The sequence below is a fragment of the Thalassophryne amazonica genome, chromosome 11, assembly GCF_902500255.1.
Source record: "Thalassophryne amazonica chromosome 11, fThaAma1.1, whole genome shotgun sequence".
NCBI lineage: Eukaryota > Metazoa > Chordata > Actinopteri > Batrachoidiformes > Batrachoididae > Thalassophryne > Thalassophryne amazonica.
In genome coordinates, this window is record NC_047113.1 from 24,673,947 (window position 1) to 24,691,263 (window position 17,317).

A 17,317-nucleotide genomic window follows, 5' to 3' on the forward strand; every position below is an offset into this window, starting at 1 on the left:
TTAGTAACACCATCACTAATGCTGGGTGATTTTTACCCGATGCAATATACCCAATAAAAAGTACTTTTCATTAAAATATATCAAAATATGACAATACATGACAAATAACAGTAGTGTTCTTTTATTTTAAACTGTGCCATGTCTAACAAAATGAAACAAGGGTACAATGAGAGAACCATGTAAAAATGCTCCAAAATTACCGCAAAATTAGAAATTTGAGAACAAAAAATTCCTAAAATAAAAAATAATGAAGCTGGAAACTTGTTTCTTGGTCCATCCATTCCTGGGGTATTTGAGACTTCCCTGGTGCAGGCACAATCTCCTTGGCACACAAACAGCTGTAGGAGAGAATCACATAATTACGTTTTCTCAGGTGAAAATCACCCGGTGATAGTGTTCTAGGGTTAAGAAGTAATGCCAAAGCTCTGATATAAGTGAATAAAAGTTTTTAGCACTATTTTATTTTGAAATAGATTATTGTGGTCCTGCCAGTTTCTTATTTTATATATCCAAATGGAAGAAAGTTCTAGTCACTTTTATAAAAAAAAGGAGAAAATGTATTTGTCAGATTTTTTATTTTATTTTATTTTATTTTGTTAATGGAGATGACCATTTCGGAGAGGAAAGTGATGGGACATGTATTCCTTAAATGCCATCCTTGTCCTGCTACCATCAGAACGGTTCTGCATCGAGACCTGTGGTCCAGGCTGAGCAAAGATGCCACCAATTTGACCAGCGTTCTCCAACCATTTGTTGTTCACGTTGTCCTTCTCATTCTGACTGAAATTATGACGTGCACAGCAGGTTGCTATCACAGCTGGTGAAAAGGTGAAGTGAAAATCTCTTTTCTTCAGTAACACCCTCCACCTTGACTTCAAAATCCCAACAGTGTTTTGCACTGTTACATGGAGTGAGCTGAGATATACACATTAAAAGATTTCTCCTCTGGGGTCAGACATGTAGAATTTATGTAGCCTTTCAGCAACCAATGATTTGTCGTTGTCCGTCTTCTCCCTCAGTGTTTTTTCCACACCCTAAAACAGAAAATTGTTTTTTTATTTTTTTTTTTTTTTATTTGGATGTTTCATGAGTCATCCTTAAGAATAAATTGGGAAAAAAAGAACAGGGTGTAGTGGATATGGCATTTTTTTTCTCTTAAGAAAAGTTTGAAAGGTACCTTTGGCAGGAGCTCTCAGAAAGTTCAGAATGGCAGAAAACACTGGCATTGTGGACTTTGCAGGCATTTTGCAACTGATACTCCAAAATCCAAAAGCAAACACAGCTTGTTTTAGTTTAGTGAATTAAGTAGGAAATGTAAAAAGACCTCACACACAAGGTTTGCTTCATTTATTCATGAAACTGTTTTATTGCCATATTTTGAAATAGTTCATTGATTAAAATACATTTTGTGAGATTTCATAGTGGTACCTAAAAGTCACAGAAAAAAGTAGCAGAAATCATAAAAGTGGTAGATGTGATGTTATTGATTGTGGGTCTATGAAAACAACAGACGTTCAGAAATAACCTACCTGCATGTAGCTGTGTCCCGTCAATTAGTCCCATTATTTGAGGGATATGATATGTTTTCTCAAAGCTCTGGGTGATCTCCAAAGCTTCATTGTCATTTGGCATGTAAAGCAGCTGTTTAAGTCCCTGTCACACATAACAAGAATGTGGAGTAACAATTCTGACATGGCAAATATTGCCATAATCCATAAATGTGTTCAGAAATGCTGTACCAGCAGTCCGTGTGCGCCCCACGTGCACACATAGAGTGGCTGGAGCTGTCCATCCAGAGAGCGCACAAAAAGGCTCATAGCTGTCAGTGATCGCCTGCTGTTAGTTCGGTGAAAAATACCTTTAGGTGTTTTATCAGTATATAGTACTTGCATTGCTAGATTTTATTTGTTTGGCTGGACTCCATAACTGCTGTTGATCTGTGCTGGCAGTGTGCCAACTTCCCACGTGTGCAACTTTCAGATGCAGCCAGTGGACTTTCTCTTTTCTTAAACTCTTTATTGTTGTCATTTTACTTGATACGCATCGTAACACAACTGTAATTGGATTATCATTGTGGGACAGCACTTCACATGGGATTTATTCATGCCAGAGGTGGATTATGTATTTGTCAGCTGATCGACATTGGCAACACACAGCACATTTGGGTGAAAGGGACTTGACCAGCCGTCTGCACTGCGCTGTGGAACGCGAGGTACCGGAGGTGAGTTACATGTTTATTTATGTCATCATGTGCTCAGCAAACACTTCCACATCATACCTGTTTCAGATTTAGGAGGTGTACGTGTAATACATGTAATACGTGCGTTACAGTGGTGACATCCTGTTCAGCTGCATTGCTGGGCACTGCACCGAGCCTCTGACACATGCACAGTGCCACATACATGTTATTACATAACATTTCCTTCGGCCTCCCTGACCGGGGTCCAGTGGAGGTGGACAAATGTGGCACAACATGTCGGCAGGCTTTGCTGTGACTGATCAATCTCAGAGCTCAATTACCTGTGATTAGATAATTTCAGATGCTGTTTTGATGCCATCAGAATATGTAAATTGTGGTCAGATGGTCGTCAGATTACACATAGATCGCCGTCGGATAGGTGTTCCATCTCGACGGTCCCCGTAGAGTTTTGAACATGTGCATCACACTTGAGGCCACCGGCTGGCCGATTTTGACCAACTGTGTCGACTTCCACAAATGGCTGTCAGAATGTTTTGCAACTGAAATCCGACACTCAGATGTGTGCCAATTCATAAGTTTGAATAAGACGGGGGTATACATCAAACGGTCCTTTCATTACAGCTTTACAAAACATGTACACAGATTTCTTAACCGTGCTCTGGACCACATTGCAAAAAAAAGCATTCCGCCACAGTCGTCTCTTTCTGAACAAGTCCTGAAGAAGAATCGTGTTCCTCTGATGCTGCAGTTTCATAAGAAAAATGCAGAGAATAACCATAATCTCAGTTACTCCAGCTAACAAATTCATTGTTTGTATGGGTGGGCTTCCGGGTACAACTCGATACATCATCATTTGTGTATGTCACAAACAGCAGACGTCACTACGCAAAGCATTATGGGATTGCTCGACTGACTGAATCAGATGGTAATCACGGTCCTTGTAAACCCGCACAGCAAGTGGATCACTTTATGGCACATTCATGTAAACAGGACAATGTGATCCTCCAAGTGGATAGAATTCAATCAGATCAACAATCAAGTGCCTATGTAAACGTGGCTATTCTCATGCCCTCTCATGGGCTACATAATGTATGTGAATGATCGTGATCATCATAGCTGTAACACCACATGTGGCTGCATGGTGCCCTGTCCGATGGCAAAGTCAAAGGCTCTGCACGGGCCACTTATGCTCATAATGAGCATGATATTACAAATCCATTCAGTCCACCTCATGTGTTAGGAGATGTATCTGTGATAGTATGTTATCATGCCTGTTCCACTCTGTCCAGGCGGCAGCGTGTGTGAACATGGTGTCACATCTGTAATTAACATATAATGATCAATACATCTTCCAAACCATTAGAAGGACTGCAACTGTTTACCAAGGCACTACAATGTAAATAATCATAATAACCTTTATTTAACCAGGTAAAAACCCACTGAAATCAAAATGTCTTTTACAAGGATGACCTGGCCAAGAAAGGTGGCAGCACATGTTATACTGGACAGGTTTGCATCAACATGAGAATGTTGGTGATAAGTAAAATACAATCATCTTGCTCATAGTAACACTGCAAACAATGTAAAGTCTCAAACAGGTTAAGACTTTACCAAATAAAGTAAGTAATCACCTTCCCACTAAATGGTGACCACCTGCCACGCCGTAGCCATCAGCTATCATGTCATCCTGACATGGGTGTGAAGTGGGATAGTGAGATCTCATATGATTGGAGGGTAGATGCACCATCCACTACAAAATAATTATTCCATATGACGCCATGTGCTCCTGCATGGACCCGCATCATCAATCAATCAATCAATCAATCAATTTTTTTTATATAGCGCCAAATCACAACAAACAGTTGCCCCAAGGCGCTTTATATTGTAAGGCAAGGCCATACAATAATTACGTAAAACCCCAACGGTCAAAACGACCCCCTGTGAGCAAGCACTTGGCTACAGTGGGAAGGAAAAACTCCCTTTTAACAGGAAGAAACCTCCAGCAGAACCAGGCTCAGGGAGGGGCAGTCTTCTGCTGGGACTGGTTGGGGCTGAGGGAGAGAACCAGGAAAAAGACATGCTGTGGAGGGGAGCAGAGATCGATCACTAATGATTAAATGCAGAGTGGTGCATACAGAGCAAAAAGAGAAAGAAACAGTGCATCATGGGAACCCCCCAGCAGTCTATGTCTATAGCAGCATAACTAAGGGATGGTTCAGGGTCACCTGATCCAGCCCTAACTATAAGCTTTAGCAAAAAGGAAAGTTTTAAGCCTAATCTTAAAAGTAGAGAGGGTGCCTGTCTCCCTGATCCGAATTGGGAGCTGGTTCCACAGCCTGAAAGCTGAAGGCTCTGCCTCCCATTCTACTCTTACAAACCCTAGGAACTACAAGTAAGCCTGCAGTCTGAGAGCGAAGCGCTCTATTGGGGTGATATGGTACTACGAGGTCCCTAAGATAAGATGGGACCTGATCTGGGAGAATGGGAAAGAATTCCACCTACAAAGCTTCAATAATTAGTGTCCTCAGTTCCCAAACATGTATTGAGTGTTGTTAGAAGGAAAGGTGATGTAACACAGTGGTAAACATACCACTGTCCCAGCTTTTTTGAAATGTGTTGCAGGCATCCATTTCAAAATGAGCAAATATTTGCACAAAAACAATAAAGCTTATCAGTTTGAATATTAAATATCTTGTCTTTGTGGTGTATTCAATTGAATATAGGTTGAAGAGAATTTGCAAATCATTGTATTCTGTTTATATTTACATTTTACATGACATCCCAACTTCATTGGAATTGGGGTTGTAAGAGTAGTCCACAAATTTTCAATAGGATTGAGGTTGGGGTATTGTTTGGTGTTACTGTGATGTTGGAACACCCAGTTGTGGCCACGTTTCAAATGTCTAGCTGTTGATTTGAGGTGACATTGAAGAATTTGGAGGTAGTCCATCTTCTTCATTATTTAATCCACTTTGTGCAGTTTACCAGCAAAACAGCCCCACAGCATGATGCTACCACCAACGTGCCTGACAGTTGACAGTGTTTTTTAGGTTGGAAAGTCTCGCCTTTCCTCCTCCTAGCATACCCCATGTCATTGTGACCAAATAGCTCAAACATTGCCTGGTTTGATTGCTTGAAAGCTTGACCACTTTGAAAGCTTTTTGCCAGAAGGAATTTGTCCATAGTCCATGCGGGCAGCTGTGAAATTCACTTGAGCTTTAAGGTGGTGATTTTTGAACAGGGGCTTTTTTCTTGTTTGGCACCCTCTCAGTCCATTGTTAAGTAAAACTCACTTCACTCTGTACAGTGAAGCTGGTGTTCCAGCAGTTTCCTGTTCATGGCAGGCCTGATCCTTGGTTGTTCCTGAACATCCTAACCAATTTCATCTCAATTGAGGGTAACAGTTTGGGTTTATTCAAGACCTTGGCAAAGTGTTTACACATGAGACTAACATCTACTTATGTACAATTGTTTGAACTGACGATCTTGGAATCTGTTGTTGTTTAGAAATGGCTCCAAGAGACCTTCCCAACTTTTGTACATCTACATTTCTCCTTTGATCTTCAATGAGCTCCTTGGACTTTCTCATTGTTCTGAGTACTGGTCAGTACAGTGACTTCTATCAAGCATCCTTCTGTCTTTGAAGAGAAACTAGTAGTTGTAGCAATCACCATCTATAAAGCGGCGTTAATAGGCCTTGCTCTTCTCACATTAAATTACATTGTAGAACCTTTAGCATCACTTATTAAAAAAATTTATATATATATATATATATATATATATATATATATATATATATATATATATATATATATATATATATATATATATATATATTAGGTTTGGGTATGTTTGTATGTATGCATGCTGTACGTTTGACCCAGTGTGGATGAGAGAAGAAAATAAAATCAAATGTATATGCCCAATTCTTCATTTTTTAAGTGATTAATGATTTATACTGCTCAATTATTCCACCTTGGCAAAAGCACAGTTCAATCTCATTTTTAAAAGCTCAAAATTACCATATCATCCATGCCCACGATGGGTGTATGTAAACTTCCAACCACAACTGTTCACTTCTTTCATCTCTGTTTAATCAACCTCTTTCATATATGAATAAAATCCACAACATTACACCACAATTATGGTATTTGGGACAGGAACACAATTTGTCAACTGGATCCCAAGCACACACCTCAACTTGTCACTGTAATATGATGGTGACTGATGATGTAACAGCCAACAACTGTATGTATGAAAGGAGGGACTAGCTGAGCTCTCAAATCAAATTTGATTGGATTAAATAATGTGTGTGAACCAGAGCAGAGGACGCTTTAGTAAAAATAGCTAGGCAGGGTGAGATAAAAGCAATGTTGTCATTGTTTGACAGGTAGTAATGAAAGGAGTACAATTCAAAGAGGAGGGACAGAAGATAAGTGCTGAATTTTCATTTTAGACTTCAAAAGAAACCCTGTTACCTTTGTAGTAGATACACGTTTATTTGACACATAGATGGAGAAGTCTTACTTAGTAGTTATATATATATATATATATATATATATATAAAAATTTGGACAAAAAAAAAATCACATTGTGATGATGGGGTATTGTGTGTAGAATTTTGAGGAAAAAAAAAATCATCCAACCATTATGGAATAATGCTGTAACATAAAAAAAAAATGTTGAAAAAGTACATAGCTGTAAATACTTGACCATGAACGGCTTTGCCTACATTTCAAGCTCCAACATAAAAGCAAAATGTAAAATATTTTCCAGTTTGAAGAAAGATATTCCACTGTTAAAGAAGATGATGAAAGTGATGGTAAATTGTGTGCATATTTTGCTGCATCTTTCATGAGGTTCAACAATGTCTTTAAAGATGAATGAGATAAGAAGCTACACCACAATCAAGTCCAATGACAAAACATACTGTATAGCTAACTAAATTGTTTTTGCCAATTTGACTGGGCATCAAGACTAATCATCATTACACCAAAGCTTAACAGTATTTTCATAATGACAAACTTTCTCAAATATTACTGTGTAAACAAGAATCTGTCATATTTTTGGCAGATGTATTACTTAATATATATTCTTGTTCACAGCTTGAGGGCTCTAGAAGAGGCTGATATTACATCCCTGTGTTAGAGGGAATATATAGCCATGGCCCTCAGCTTTTAGAAGGTCGTAGAACATGTCATTCGGGAGTATGTCCCTCTAAAATGGTGACTGAATTGTTAATGGGTATGGATACAGATTCCACCTTATGTTGCTGTTATTGGATCTAAGTGAAGTTTTTGCTACAGATAATCACTGCATTTTGATGGAGAAAAGTGAAAACTATTCTGATATTTCTGGACAGATACTTTTGTGTCTGAAATCCTACTAGGTGGATTAACTACATTGTGTTCATAATAACTGCAAAACATCTGAATTCGCAACTATAAAGTATAAAGTACCTCAGGTTTCTGTTCTTGTTCCACTGTTATTACTGGTATTATGTCTTTATGCAGCAATTTTGTCAGATAGTCATGGGTTCACTGTTCTGTTGAAGATCTGCAGATATGCCTGTGACAAACTGGGCACCTTCTAATTTTCCACCTTTGAACTCAAATTAGATTGAGATGATTTCTACTGATCCTCTTCGACAGGTACAACTTTTGGATCAATTACCATGGTAAATCATCATTTATTTATGCAACATTTTTTTTTATCCTCCTCAGTTGATGATTGTAATGTTTTATTTTCTGACATGCCATGTAAGAGAATAAGATGATAGCATTGTATGTGAAGTCAAAGTCTGTAAACCTTTTATCAATAAAGACATGTAAGCCATTGGTTTCTACAACTCCAGTCCATTCAAGCATTGAACAGTGCAGGAGAAAGAACACTTTTGTGATTAATGCCAGTTGTATCATGAAAAAATTCTGAAATTCGGCCCCTGCCCTGCACAGCAATCAAAATACCTGCATATACTGTAGGCTGCCTATTACAATATGTCCTCAACAACTTCTTTGAGATCCCACAAATTCCTGTTGGTTCAGTTCCTGTCACTGGGTGGCACAAAACTGGAAATGAATCATGAACAGTGAGGAACAAAAATTTATTTTTTTGTCCTGTACACATTAAATTGTGGTGAGTAAATGTATTAGAAAGGTTAGTACTGGAGCACTCCTGTTGGCCATGTGTTTTTGTGGCTGAACAACACTCCCTGTCTATTTCATTTGTACAGCATATACACAGTGGGTGATGACCACATTTCACAGTTCGCCTTTCCTAAATGGCTGTTGTGGTGGCATTCTTTTTTTTTCATTTCTCTCTGTGAATTATTTTATGTTTCAAAGTACTCCTGAGCTCCCTGTCAAAACATTGCATGTTGATAAATCCCCAAGTCATACTTAAATCAATATTGGTCCAAAACCTTTATAATCCTTGCCCTCAGCAAACCTTTACACACAGGCCAATGCCAGTCTGGTTTTTATCATTTGAACTTGACAGGTTGCAGTATTTTGAGTGGACCTAATCCATAATGCTTGATACCACTCTTGGCCAAAACCTATAACGTATTCCAATCAAAGCTGTCAGAATGTGTGTTAATGTCTGAGGGTAACTTCATTCATTTACAAGATTTCTGCAGTACAATATTAATGTCAGAGGCAAAAAGTAAGTGTGAATCAATTAATGCGAACTACAAAATATTAAACTGTCTTCTTCCTTAAATGAATGATATGTGATTACATTCTTGACTTTATTATTAAATTACATTAATGGAAAACTCAAAATACATTATTAAATAAATACACAAAACACATATATCTGAATCACAAATGATTAATTTTATTAGATGCATGTTAAACTCATATGTTGGTATCAGGAAAGTATTTTTTTTAAAGAAGTACAAAATTAGCAGTGGTGGGCACTGCTCCGCTAATCTGCTAACCAATAATTATCAAAGCTAATGTTTTCATTATGGGATTAGTTTTTCAGATAATTTGAAAACCATCAGCGGATTAATTATCTTCCGATAAATTTTGTTCCAATAAATTTTAGACTGCTCACCTATTTTTGCAGGTGTGATGAACAAAGCTTAACAGTTTACAATTATTTTGACTCCGGTTATACGTATCAGATGGTTGTCAAATCAACTTTTAGGCTCAGCAAATGGCTTTTTTTTAACAAATAAAAAATGGCATATTTTACAAAAGCACATTTGTATGTAAACAGCAGGGGTAGTGGCCAAGTGGTTAATGTGCTTGGTTTCAGTTCAGAAGGCTCCGGGTTCAAATCCCAACCCTGCCACATTTCTCCATGTAATGTGGAGTTGCATCAGGAAGGGCATCCGGCGTAAAACCTGTGCCAGTTCAACATGCAGATCCACCTTGGATTTGCTGTGGTGACCCCGAGCGCAAACAAGGGAGCAGCATCACACACCTCATATTAACATGTTGGTTTTTATATAAAATGAATGAGTCAACCAACCAGTGTTAGCAGAGGCTCATTTAGCCATAATCCCTTTAGCATCTGTCTGTGTTTGTTACAAAATTTCAGAATTAGTGTATTATTTAAAATTAAAAGATATATGTTATATTTTAACTTACAAATGACAGAATTGACATTAATGGAGTTTTTCTGTCTGTACTAATTTTATTTACACTTCAAAACATAAATCAGCACTGCTTTATTTTCCAAGACCTCCACCTCACAGCAACACTGCTATTGAGTAGAGAGTTGAGCTTTGCAGCTTCTCTCAGCTGCTTTACTACTACAAGCTATGTAGTAAACAGGAGCTTCCAGCAGTGGGCAGAGTGCACAAAGACAGAAGTGCTGACTCATTATTTGGGTCTGTGGTAGTCTTTGACGCTGCCATCTTGTTAGTTGCAAGTGTACCCGAGACAATACTGAAAGTTATCGGTTAGCTGTAGCTTCCGATAAATGTTTGGGTGGTTTAGCTTCATAAAAGATAACATTTCAGTTAGCTGATTATCTGTTATTGAAGCTAACTTTTTGGTTCGCTGTGCCCACCACTGAAAATTAGAAACAAAGCATTTACTTGATGTAAAAAACAGAGCAGGGGTCAGAGTACACGGCTAGGCAGTACACGGCTAACAATACTATGAAGAGAGCTGGTAAGTGACAAAAGTGAACGAACGAGCAAAGAGGAAGTGAAACAGAAGCAGTTTAAATAAAGACAGGTGCTAATTGGATAACAAGATGCATGTGGTGAGAAAAGGATCTGGAAGGGGGTGTGGTCAGGTGAATCCAAGAGGGGAAAAGAGAGGCAAGAAAAGGCAGTGACAAGGGGGCAAGGAAATGACAGACAAAACGGGGTGTGGCCAACAGAGATGAGTAAGTGCAAGTGCAAGAGAGTGCTGTGATCTGAATACATGAGAACAGAGATGAGTGTAGACAAGGGGCAGACGAAGACAGGATGAGACAGGCAGGTGTAAGTGAGCATTGAAAGAATACGGACGATGACAACTAATGGCTACACAAAGGAAACACAAACTGGCAGAAGGGAAAAACGAACCATCAGAAAATAAGTACTGAAACAAAACTACATGAGAACTGGTAAGAGAACAATAATAAAACTAGGACTGCAAGCAGTCATATGCGGGCCCTTGTTCCGCGCAACCGCCTACCCAGGCCAGTGGGTGCCCTTGTGACCACATGTGGGCATGTGCATGCAGGGGCAACCACTCATCACATAGTTAAAATTTTAAACAAACCACACAATGCATCAAGGAGTTATGACATGTTGATTGTTCATCCACTAGGGGGCGCTCAGTGTACAAACAGAGGGGCTGGGTGTGTTCAGGGGCCAACCATCATCATACATGTGAAGTTTCAAGTCAATCAGGCAAAGCATTAAGGAGTTATAATGACTTGATGTTCCATGGCAAAGGGTCAAAATGGCGGCACCATAGCGGCCACACCCTTCAACATAGAGAAAAGCTTTCGATAACTTTTGGTCAGTATCATCTCTGGGTGATCTGTAAGAAATTTGAAGTGCATTGGACAAAATCCCTAGGAGGAGTTCGTTCAAATACAACATGTGGAAATCACGCCAAAATGAGAAGAAAATTCAAAATGGCCGACTTCCTGTTTGGAGTAGACCCATGGTGCAAGAGACTTTTTTGTACGTCTATGCAAGTCACACGTGTACGAATTTTCATCTCCCTACTCCAAAAAAAACCCTATGGGGAGGGGGTTTTGAAAGTTTCAAGGGGGCGCTATTGAGGCATTTTGCCCCGCCCATGGGCGACGCCCCTATGAATTGTAAGAGCCTGTCGTGCTCGACCTGTGTATCAATTTTCATGATGATGTGACAAAATTAAAGCCATCAAAAGGAAGAACGTAATTTCATGGCGAATGGGCAATATTCGGTACGCCACCACACGGACGCCGTTACTCGTAACTTCACGGCGTTCATCGCCTACATTCACCAATTTGTTCTGCATGTTATAAAGTGGAATGAAGTAGATTGGGTTAAGTATGTGACATCAGGACGTCTTAAAGTAAAAATAGGACATTTCCCACCACCACCGGGGGCGCTATGGTGCAGGTGGGAACTTAAGATATGTAGACATTCAGGGCAGAGCCCTCATCATGTCTAGCAAGTTTGAAGGATCTACGATGAAGTATGTGGGCGTGACAGCCGTTCGAAGTGAAATGGCGTGCTCCGAAAAGCTCGCCAAAGTTTGACGACCCCTAGCAGCCACGCCTTTTGACTTAATTAGAATCTTTTGCTAACTTTTGATCATCATTGTGTTGTGATGATTTTGACCAAATTTGAAGTCGATCGGATGAAATCCCTAGGACGAGTTGGTTTAAATGTAAGTAGTGGAAATGGCCAAAAATGGCAAAAATTTGCTCAAAATCGAAACTTAAAATGAAAATGGCTGACTTCCTGTCCATATTTCACCATGACAGTAAGAAACTTTTTCGTGCGTCCTGGCATGGTAAATATGTGTACCGAATTTCGTGAGGCTACGACGAAAAAAGCCCAAAGCGGAGGGGTTTTTGAAAATTTCTAGGGGGCGCTATTTCACAGTTTTTCTGCGACCATGTGCGAGGCCCCCAAAATATCGAATTTCGGATCTGGCCGGACGACTTTGGAAAGTTTGTGAGTTTTTGAGCATGGGAAGAGGCCGAAATTTCGATTTCAAGAGTGAGAATAATAATAATAATAATAATAATAACTAGGACGGCAAGCAGTCATATACGGGGCCCTCATTCCGCGCAACCGCCTACCTAGGCCAGTGGGTGCCCTTGTTAACCTGTGCTAAAAGAACCTATTACCCACATAGCCATATGGTAAGAGAAATGGCATGTGCCTTATGCAGTTTGATTCCTTTTAGCCACAGTGGCTAAGAACCTTTTTCATTGCCATACATAGCTCATACAAATTACACTGCAGGTGCAATTACTAGGGAACCTATCGTGCATCTGGAAAGTATTTCCGAGCACTTCAGTTAACCACATTCTATTATGTTACAGCCTAATTCCAAAATGGAGTCAATTAAATTTTTCCCTCAAAATTCTACTCACAACACCCAATAATGACATGAAAAAAAATTTTTTTTTAAATGTTTGAAAATTCATTACAAACTACAGCACCACACTCACAGAGTACAAACCTCTGACAACACTATTTTGTATTTTATTATGTGATTTCTTAGCATTTTTCATTTTTTTAAATTTGCAAAAATCTCATTTTTTTCCACATTGTCATTTAGGGTATTGTCTGTGGAATTTTGAGGAAAAATGAATTTCATCCATTTCAGAATAAGGCTTGTAACATAAAAGAGTGGAAATAGTGCAGCACTGTTAATACTGGATGCCCTTTATCTAATCATATTAGTATGTAGTATCAAGTATCAAGTAGACTTTATTAGCCCCCCAGGGGCAATTCGTTGTGCAGCCAGCAGTAGAACACATTCGGACATACACAGACATAACATGATCTAAAATATAGCATAAAAACTCACCATGAAAACTCACCACACAGTAAACATAATAACTCAATAATAAGAAAACCTAGTTAAAACCATTCATGCGATAGTGTTTAAAATTAATAACAATAGGAACAAAGGAGTTTTTATACCTATTGGTCTTACATTTTGTAGACATAAATCTACGACCAGATGGAAACATTGCGAATGGTACAGGGGGGTGACTGGAATCGTTCATGATCAACCTCGCCTTCTTAATTGATCTGTTTTTATATATAGATGGCAGGTCGTTTAAGGAACACCAGCAATCTTGTTGCACTCATTACAATACAATCCAGATGGTTTTTGTTTTTCAAATTTAAAAACACATACCAACAGATAAAAGAAAAGGTAAGAACAGATTAAATAAAACAGGAATAAAACATCTTCATAAAAGTATTGTTCACATTAAAATGCCTGAGTTTACGGTAAAAATGCATGCGCTGGTGAGCTTTCTTACATACCTGGTCAATCTGGTGCTCAAGGATAATCCACTGTCAATAAAGGTTCCAAGGTACTTATAGTTCTGTACAACTTCCACAGCCAGTCCATTAATAACTACAGGAGAAATGTCATCCTGCTTTTTCTTAAAATCAATTAACATCTCTTTAGTTTTGTTCACGTTGATATCAAAAAGGATGACTTACACCAACTGATAAAATCTGACACCACAGGGCCATGGTCATGATCATCTGAATTTAAAAGAGACACAATGACAGAATCATCAGCAAATTTAAGGATAAGTCGACCTTGATGTTGACTTTGACACGTTTGTATATAGAACAAATAAAAGAGGTGAAAGGACACAACCCTGTGGAAAACAGTGGAAGAAATTAGAGCATCAGATAAAAAGTCACTGACTCTAACCCGTTGAGATCTGTTAGTTAAAAAAATCCATAAGCCAGCATAAAATTACTGGGTGAAAGCTGTGCTCATTTTTTTTTACCTCTCTGCTAGGATATGTGGCTGAATGCAGTTAAAAGCAGAAGAAAAATCAATGAATAAAAGACGTACAAAGATTTTAGCACCCTCTAAATGTGCAATTACTGTATTCAGTAAAGTGCAGAGTGCATCATCAGTTCCTCTACCTGACCTGTATGCAAATTGAGAGAATCCAAATCATCTTTGACAAGGTCTAAAAGAGCATTTTTCACAATTTTTTTCGAATGTCTTCATCACCAAGGAGGTAAGTGCAACAGGCCTATAATCGTTTAGCTGCTTAGGTACACTGATTTTTGGCACAGGAACAATTGTTGAGTCTTTCCATAAACTGGGGACCTTGTGGAGACAAAGAGAACATTCAGAAAGAAAAGAAAAGATCTCTGCCAGCTGATCAGCACAGTTCCTAAGAATGTGACCACCAATGCCATCGGGTCCTGAAGTTTTCCTCTCCTTTGTGGTCCTGAAAAGCCTCTGAACCACATCCTTACTGACATGGATGGAGTTCTGTCCAGGAACTGCAACCTTGAAGAGGGACTGTTCTTTACTAAAATCATGAATGTTAAAAGATTATAAAAATCATTCAATTCATTGGACAAATTATAGTCCGACTTATTCCCAAGGGAGATTGGGCCTTTCCTGGACTGCATTCCATCATTGCCTTTACCCCATCCCAAGCTGGGTGTTGTGTGGGCCGCTGAAGAGGATGGTACTGCTGGCAAGAGGAGGTACTGCTGGCCCACCCCAAACAGAGGGCGCCCTGCCTGGAGTGCGGGCTCCAGGCACTAGAGGGCGCTGCCGCATCATGGGAGTAGCCTGGGTGACAGCTGTCACCCATCACCAGACACAGCTGTTCTACTCAGCACCGAGGTATATCAGGAGGACGGCGTCTCCACCTCAGTGCCGAGATATCGCCTTGAGATAGAGTACCGGATCCGACGAGCGGAGGCAGTGGCCACCTGGGACTTCGGGACTTGGCGGTTCTGATGTACTCCAGGTTCCGATGGTCAGTGAAAACCGTGAACGGCACGGCTTCTTCCCTCTCCGTGTTACTGGGTGCAGCCGCATCCACACCTGTGTGTTTGTTGCTCTCTCTTGCCAGCAGTACCGGATCCGACGAGCGGAGGCAGTGGCCACCTGGGACTTCGGGACTTGGCGGTTCCAGTATTTCCAGGGTTCGGTGGCAGAGGAGATCTGGGTGGTTCCGGTTCGACTCGGACGGACGTCTCCTACCTTCGAGCCTGCCCACACGACACCAGCAGAATTCGGCTTTAATCCCAAATTGTTGATTGTTGTATTGGTTGTGCTCGTTTCACAACAGTAAAACTTGTTATTTACCTTCTCCATTGTCCGTTCATTTGCGCCCCCTGTTGTGGGTCCGTGTTCCTACACTTTCACAACACTGGGCGGGAATTATTGTTGCAGAGAAATGACTCCACTTTCTCTTTATAGTTACATTTAGCAAGTTTAAGTTCCCTCTTAACTTGTTTCTGTAACTCTCTGTACCTGCTGGTGTCACCTTGGTTATAACAGATATTGCACTGATTAATTATATTTTTAATAGATTTGGACACCCAGGGTTTATTATTAGGATAGAGGGAGATATGTTTACGGGGGATAACCAAGTCCTCACAAAAAATTATGTATGCAGTGACAGTCTCTGTGAGTTCATCTACTAGATTGCTGCATATGCCTTTAAATAAGTCCCGATTTGTGCAGCTAAAACAGTCCTGCAGAATGTGAATTGCCTCCTCCGACCAAACCGGAACCAAATGTCGCACCAATTTGTGTTTCTTCAGGACCGGTTTATAGGACGGAAGTAAATACACAACATTGTGATCCGACAACCCGAGCGGGGCTCGAGAGACAGATCTGTATCCTCCCCTCACCGAACCAAAACAGAGGTCCAGTCGTTTACCATTACGAGTCGGACAAGTCACATATTGTGAAAAATTACACAGCGATCTCCCTAGCTGACAGTGATTGAAATCGCCCATAACAAGAATCGGCGCATCAGGGGACAAAGCCTGCAGCCGCAGCACGGTCCTGGCTACAGCCTGGGTAGCTACCTCAGCATTAGCCCTTGGATGAATGTAAACAACTGTTACAAATAACTGTGGAAATTCCCGAGGTAAATAAAAAGGTCGAAGAGACACCGTGAGGAGTTCAATGTCGGGTGTACACAGTGTCTCCCTAACAATCACCGTGTTACATCAGTTTTTATTGACATAAAGACAAACTCCTCCCCCTAGCGATTTGCTTGTCGTGGAGGGGTCTCTATCCAGGCGGAAGGGCTCCCCAAAGCCGTCTAATTCCAAATCAGACTGAAGGTCTTGTTCTTTGAGCCATGTCTCCGTTAAGGCAAGAATACAAGCACTTTTGTACTCTTCCACGAACATGACATTTGCCTGGAGTTTGTCAATTTTATTTCGGAGAGACTGGACATTGGCTAAAATAATCGTAGGCAGAGGTATCCGACGGAGACCCTGTCTCTTTAGCCTTTGGCGCACGCCACCACGTCTCCCCCTCTTCTTAGGCCGAACGGCCCATGGCGTCCAGCATAATTTTCCACTGGAAGCTCAGGACGGATAATCTTCACGGGAAATGTCACCACGGGATCCATGGTACCAACAGCATTATTCCATAAAAAGAGGAGGAACTCCCGGCTGTATCGTGGTTCCCCAAGTCCACAACAAAAGTGCCAAAAAAGCATAAGAAGTAACAGGAGGATCATCATCATACGGTGAGTCATAGTTTTTTGGCACCAGAAAATTGGCCAATCCGTGTTTGAGGGAAACATTACGTCACATTTTCACCAATAGCCCCCCCCCACACACACACACACCCACCCCCTTTCACACACGCCCCTTCGAAATTAATTATTCATAAGGTTGTGCTCACCCATTCCTACCACTGGAAGAGGAGCAATGGCGAGCTACAGGTGTGCCTTCCTAGGCTGTCATAGCGGACTACAATCTTTACATATTCTTCCCACGGAAAGCAATGTACGCGATCACTGGCTTTTATTCATTTTTAACCACATCCCCAGTACATACAACCGCCGACTATTTCTTTGCTCTGCGCATTTCACGGAGGACTGTTTCACAAACCTTGCACAATTTCAAGCTGGCTTCAGTCGGCATTTAATACTCAGTAGAGGGTCAATTCCGACTTTGCGACAAAATCA